The sequence below is a fragment of the Hevea brasiliensis genome, chromosome 1 (genome assembly GCF_030052815.1).
Source record: "Hevea brasiliensis isolate MT/VB/25A 57/8 chromosome 1, ASM3005281v1, whole genome shotgun sequence".
NCBI lineage: Eukaryota > Viridiplantae > Streptophyta > Magnoliopsida > Malpighiales > Euphorbiaceae > Hevea > Hevea brasiliensis.
Genome location: NC_079493.1, coordinates 28,086,835 through 28,094,046, shown reverse-complemented (window position 1 = coordinate 28,094,046; position 7,212 = coordinate 28,086,835). Strand labels below are relative to the sequence as shown.

The 7,212-nt window shown below is 30.8% G+C and overlaps 1 pseudogene; it reads left to right on the top strand.

The window, feature by feature from the left end:
* Positions 1-301: 301 nt before the first annotated feature.
* Positions 302-4,307, top strand: LOC110646263 (rust resistance kinase Lr10-like; annotated as a pseudogene).
* Positions 4,308-7,212: the final 2,905 nt, after the last annotated feature.

Genomic DNA, 7,212 nt, shown 5'->3' with positions numbered 1-7,212 from the left:
TGGACTGGAAACTACCTCCTGGAATAAAGAAGGTTCTCTACAACTAGTTAGTATTCATACCTTATAGGAGGTTTATTGTGTGGCTAGGTTTATCTATGGCAATGCTGCACTCCTATTGTTGTTGCTTATGTAGAACATCATCATCTTCTAATTTTATTGAAGATTGAACTGTCTTGAAGGAACTAAGAAGTTCATTTTCAACCTTTGAGGAGCTATTAAATGATTCACCCTTATGAGGTTCCTTATTCCTTAACATAGCACATTAATAAAAATGGCATCCTTGCTAATTGTCTCCTTCTGTACTTTTGAATCCCATAGTCTATACCTTTTTACTTCTCTTTCATAACCAACAAAAATGCATATTCTAGACTTGGGATCCAACTTGAACCTTTCACATTAGGAATATGTGTATAGTTGGACTACAAAAAATTTGAAATAGAGAGTAATCTGCATCTTTACTGTCCAAACTTCCTTTGCACATTTTATTTCCAACCTCTAAGATGGTAACCTATTAATAATGAAACAAGATGTGTTAGCTAATTTTACCTAGAACTATTTAGATAAGTTAGCTTGTATCCTCATCAATTTAGTCCTGTCTAAAAGAGTCTTGTTCATCCTTTTTGCAACCCTATTCTATTGTGGAGCCTAAGACTAAGAAATTTCTCTTAATTCCCTCTGATTTGTAAAAATTGATGAACTCTTGTGATGTGTACTTGCCACCATTATCAAACTTGAGGCATTTGATTTGCTTCTCTGTCTATCTGTCCACCTTGGCTTTCCACTCCTTGACAATAGAGAATACCTCTAACTTTTATTCATGAAATACACTCAAACTTTCCTGGAGTTCATTGATAAAACTCACAAAGTATCTAGCTTTACCTTTTATTGGTACTTGTGCTGGACCCCATACTTTTGTATGTACATGTTTTAGCATCTCTTTGCTCTTATGTGAGGATAGTTTAAACTAGACTTGATTGTGTATCCCAAAGGCACAAAATTCACAAAAGTCAATCTTACACTATTTAACACCTTCCAATAGCTTCCTTTTATGGTTGTTCTTTCATGCATGGTTCATCCATATGCTTTAGTTGTATGTGCCAAAGAATATATATAACTATGCTTGACTTTAAAGAGACTATAGATCCCATAGCTATACTACTCATTAGCCCATATAAGTTGTTCTCAATCTGTTTCCATTTCATCACTATGATAGCACATTTGGAAATCTTGAGAATTCCATTGCTTGTAGTAGTAGAAAATCTATGCAAGGTCTTTTCTAACTATCCTAGTGAGATCAAGTTCTGTCATAATTTTGGAATATGTTAAACATTTTCCAAAGTTCTATCAACACCACCAAGCATCTTAACCATCATTATCCCCATCCCCACAACCTTACAAAAATGCCCATCACTCAACTTAACACTTGCAACATCATAATTTTCATATCTATAAAACCAGTATCTATGTGTAGTATAATGAGAAGAATAAGCTACACCTACGGTCTAGGTGGAAGTGTATGTACCTTTTCTTACTGCAGATACCACCATCAAGTCTTCTTCATTTAAAGTTTCTAACACTATACTTGCTAAACTTAAAGAACTACCTTTCCAGTCTTCCTTTCCTTGGTTCTTCAGCATTAGGCAATCTTTCTTGAAGTGGCCCTTCTTATGACACTTAAAACACTCCACTTATTGGCATTTGACTTGGACCTTAACTTAGAGTTTCCCCTGGACTGATTTTGGTCCCTTTCTTTACCCCTTACACGTTCATAGCTCACCAATCCCTCTTGGAATTATCTAAATCTAACTTTTGCATTATATGATAGCATTTGAATGTTGTCGTGACCTTCTCAGACTTCAGATCCTCCTACTAAATATCAATATAGTTGTTGGGTGCCCAAATGATGGTGGTAGAGAGCAAAAAAGGATTAAGTGTTTTTCTTCATCACTCAACTTAACATCCACATGTAACAAGTCACAGACCTTTTCATTGAATTGGGCTATGTGCTCACCAAGGACTGTTCCTTCCTCCATCCTGAAGAGAAACAAGTCATGCTTCATGATCCATAGCCAAACCTATCACTTTCTTCATCACCACAAAGTCATGAACAAAAAAAAATGAGGAAAGAACTCAACTAAATAATTAAGTGCCTTAATGATTTTGTGAAGAAATAAGAGATTACATTTAAAGGAAGGAACTTAAAGAACATTGTCTAAATGCATTTGAGAACTAAATTTACAAGAACCAAGGTGAGTCATAAGAACTTGATCTTCATTTGATAATCATGAACATTGGTTAAGAAATCTAACAATTAGTGATGTGATTGGTGCAATTTGAATCAATAATTCAATGGTTACTAGAATGAGAGGAAAAACAAGTAATTATACCTATGAAATTGAAATGATGATTAGAGGAATTTAAAGAATGTGGTTGTGCTGAAGCTAGGAATTAATGAATTTGTTCTTGAGTAAAGGGTGCGTTAAGGTTTGAACTAGAACTAAACATGCCTAGGTTAAATCATTAATCTTTTGTGTTATTGTTTTATTTTATTTTATTTTATTTTATAATTAAAGTAATAGGTTTATCTCAACAATTTGGGACGAAAGGTAAAGTTTTAATTTTAGAATGCAATAATTAAGAAAAACAATTAGTTATCGAAAAGGTAAAGCTTTTTATGGATTTATATTTTTGCAATGCTACTTGTCATCAAGTAACTTTCTTTGTTTTTCTTGTAGGGTTGCTCCCTTATTTACTCGCTTTCCTTGGTAAGGTTATCTCTACTTGAATGCAAATCATGAAACATAGTTTAATATTATGTAACACAAAATGATATTGTCTTATCCTCAAAATGGAAAAATAAAACTTATATTACTTAAATTATGCTAATCAAGGAAGAAGAAAATGGCCAAGAAATGAAGAAAATGATTCCTTAATGAAATAATAAGCGTGCATAATTTCTAGCTCAATTAGAAGTAATTGCAATAAAAATGAATTTTTGCACTAGAGAAAGTTTATAGACATTTATAAACCCCAATATCTTCTCTAACTATTATCCATTTATTTTTGTACAGTGCTATATCGTGTGACATTATGCCTTTGTGGGACACTATGTGTTATCTCTTTTTTGATCTACAAATGGAAAAGAAGGCATTTATCAATGTATGATAACATTGAAGAATTTCTTCAAGGTCACAATAATTTCTTACCAATTAGATATTCTTACTTTGATATCAAAAGGATTACAAGAGGTTTTAAAGACAAATTGGGTGAAGGAGGTTATGGCCTTGTATACAAAGGAAAGATTCTTAGTGGTCAATCGGTGGCAATAAAGTTTTTGGGTTAGTCTTAAGCTATTGGACATGATTTTATCAATGAAGTAGCTACTATTGGAAGAATTTACCATGTTAATGTGGTTCGCCTTATTGGTTTTGTCTTTGAGAGATCGAAACGTGCTCTTGTATATGAATTCATGCCTAATGGATCTCTTGATAAACATATATTTTTACGAGGAGGCAGTTCCCCAATAAGCATTAAAAAAATGTATGAAATTTCCCTTGGAGTCGCTCAAGGAATTGAATATCTTCATCGAGGTTGCAACATGCAGATTTTGCATTTTGATATCAAGCCACATAATATTCTTCTTAATGAAAGTTTTATTCCAAAAATTTCAGATTTTGGACTTGCCAAGTTATATCCTCCAGATAATGATGTTGTTTCTCTCACAGCAGCAAGAGGAACTTGGGGTTACATGGCTCCAGAGTTGATCAACAAAAATCTTGGAGGTGCATCTCATAAAGCTGATGTATATAGTTTTGGGATCTTATTGATGGAAATGGTTGGAAGAAGAAAGACCTTGAATGCATCTGCTGAGCATCTAAGCCAAATTTACTTTCCTACATGGGCTTATGACAAACTCAGTGAAGGAAAGGATGTAGAATTGGGAGATGTTTCAGATGAGGAAAAGAAAATAGCAAATAAGATGGTTTTAATAGCACTTTGGTGTACTCAATTGGAACCCATTCATCGTCCTTCAATGCATGCAGTTATAAAGATGTTTGAAGCAGAGTTTGAAACCCTAGAAATGCCTCCAAAGCCTTTACTTTCACTACAAGACAAGAAAAAAGAGGATATTGAAATCAACATAAATCCTATAGGACCAACAAGTACCCCAACAGGTGATTGTATGGATTCAGTTAGTTTGGTTGAAAATGCATATTAAACTATGTTTGTTATTATCCAATCATGTAATGTTATTGATAAAACAAATTAACTTGTTTGTTTATTATAGATGTTAGTGTTATATATTATTGATTTCCTTATTGATAAAGCATATTATGTAATGTTATTGATAAAACAAATTAACTTATCTATAATTTGTAAGTATTTGTTGTGGATGAATCACAATGATTTTAATTCGTGGATTAAATAATACTATCTACTTTCATCACATCTAAAATGTTATAGGCTAATCCTTATTTATTTTTAAGCCTATGATGCAATTAATTCATTTAGCTTTTATTTTAATTTAGTCAGGCTTTCTTTATTACATGGCTCATAAATTTGGCATGCATTTTTAACCTAAAAACAATATTCCTCTCTCAAATTATCCAATTATGCTATGTTCTTCTTCTTTTTCTTATTCTTCTTCACTTTGGAACAAGTGTTTCCAAAAACAAAGGAGTTAATAAAAAAAATTAAATTAAAGTTTGATCAAAACTCTAAAACAGTGAGTTTCAGCCATAAAGTTGAAGATTATGTTGTAATAGGAATTTAATCCTCGAAAATTAAATTATGTTAACTACCCAATTTAATTAAGAATCATAGTTAAACTTTATTATTGAATAAATATTAGGTTTGTTAAGAAATAAAATTTATATGCATGGTTTTTTATATTTATTTAGTTTGTTAGTCACTAAAGTGGTCAAACTAAAATAAAATAAAATTAATAGTTTGTTAGTTACCAATGTAGCTGAACTATTAATGATGTTTACATGCATATAAATATTATCAACAATTCATAGTAATAATTTTCTATGAAGAAAAATTGATTAATTGATATCCACTAGTCATTAAAACTTAAGGATTTTAATCAAAAGTAAATCAATTATTTTATGACTAGTGAGAATGAAGATGATAATAATATTTTATCAAATATATATTGGATATCCAAAGAAAACATGTATATTTGATATAAGCTTATTATTTGTCCAATTAAGTTCAAAGGCATTTAATTTAGGATAGTATATTATAATATTTACTCAAAGGACAATTGTAGTATACTCTAATTATTTAAATTGTTTGAATCTATTTTGAGCATATAAATATTATATACAACTATTTCTCTTCATTAACAAGCTTAATCTATTATATTATCAACAATTCATAGTAATAAATGTCTATGATGAAAAATGATTAATTGATATCCACTAGTCATTAAAACTTAAGGATTTTAATCAAAAGTAAATTAATTATTTTATGACTAGTGAGAATGAAGATGATAATAATATTTTATCAAATATATATTGGATATCCAAAGAAAATATGTATATTTTATATAAGCTTATTATTTGTCCAATTAAGTTCAAAGGCATTTAATTTAGGATAGTATATTATAATATTTACTCAAAGGACAATTGTAGTATACTCTAATTATTTAAATTGTTTGAATCTATTTTGAGCATATAAATATTATATACAACTATTTCTCTTCATTAACAAGCTTAATCTATTATTGTTTAAATGGCTTGAACTTCTCTTAATGGTGTGAGCAAGTCAAGTTCCACCCAAGTGTCTTGGACCTTGAATTGGCAATATTAGAAGACAAATTTGTTGCTATTATGGATACTGGTAGTGAGGAAGAAAAGTAATATCATAGGTAATGGGAACGGTTAAATAGATCGAGCCTTATGATTTTGTGAATGACTATTGCTAATAACATTAGGACTACAACTGTACAAACTGAAAATGCAAACAAATACCTTAAGCTTGTGAAAGATAGGTTCCATTCTAAAGTTAAGTCACTCGTTGGTACTCTATTGGCACATCTCACGATCATAAAGTATAATAGGTTGAAGAGTATGCAAGAACACATTATTAGAAATAGTGATATTACAACAAAGCTACAAACCTTAGGGATAACGGTTGATGATTCCTTCTTGGTGTAGTTCATCTTGAAATAATTACTTCCTGAATATGAGCCATTTCAAATTAATTGCAACACTATTAAGTATAATTGGAATGTTAGTAAATTGGCCAATGAAGAGTCAAGGGACTTATTTTTTCAACATTATGGGTTAAGGAGTTGCTAAAGGACTTAAAGCGAAGGCTAACAAGTTTAACAAGAAAAAGAAAGGATCTTTAAATGTTCCTCAAGCTGAGAGAAAGGAATAAATGGCAAATAAATGATGCTTCTTAAAAAAGTAAAAAACTAATAGAAAGATTGCTTGCAATATAAAGCTTGGTCCAAAAAGAAGGATAATCCTTATTCTTATGTATGTTTTGAATCAAACTTAATTGAAGTTCCTAATAATACTTGGTCGCTTAATTCTGGTGCTACTATTCATGTAACCAATGTCATGCAAGGATTCTTTACGATCCAAACCACAAGCCTAACTAAAGACTTCCTATTTATAAGCAATCGTGTGAAGGCTCCACTTGAAGGCATAAGGGACTTATAATTTGGTCTTGGATAATAGCTATCACTTAGACCTATTACAGACCCCCTATATGCCTTCAGTTTATAGGAATGTCATTTTTATCTCAAAACTTAATAAATTTGGGTTTAATGTTAAGTTTGGATGCATATGTTTTAGTTATTTAATAATAATAATAATAATAATAATAATAATAATAATAATAATAATAATAATAATAATAATAATAATAATAATTCCATCCATTATTGGTTCTGGAATTCTTACTAATGGTTTATATAGGCTTAAACTTGATAATTTTTCTGAATCCTTACTTGTCACTTATAGTAATATTGGAATTAAGCGTAGTAGGCTGAATGAGAATTCTGCTCTCTTGTGGCATAAGCGCTTAGGTTACATGTCCAATGAAAGATTAGAGATGTTGTAAAGAATAGGATTCTACTATAACAACCCAACGAGGGGCTGTTACCAGCACTAGGGAATGGGTCAGCTTAAGGCTGCCGAAACTTGTTGCAAGCATGAAAACCTATTAAAACTTATACTCATTCCGTACAATCAA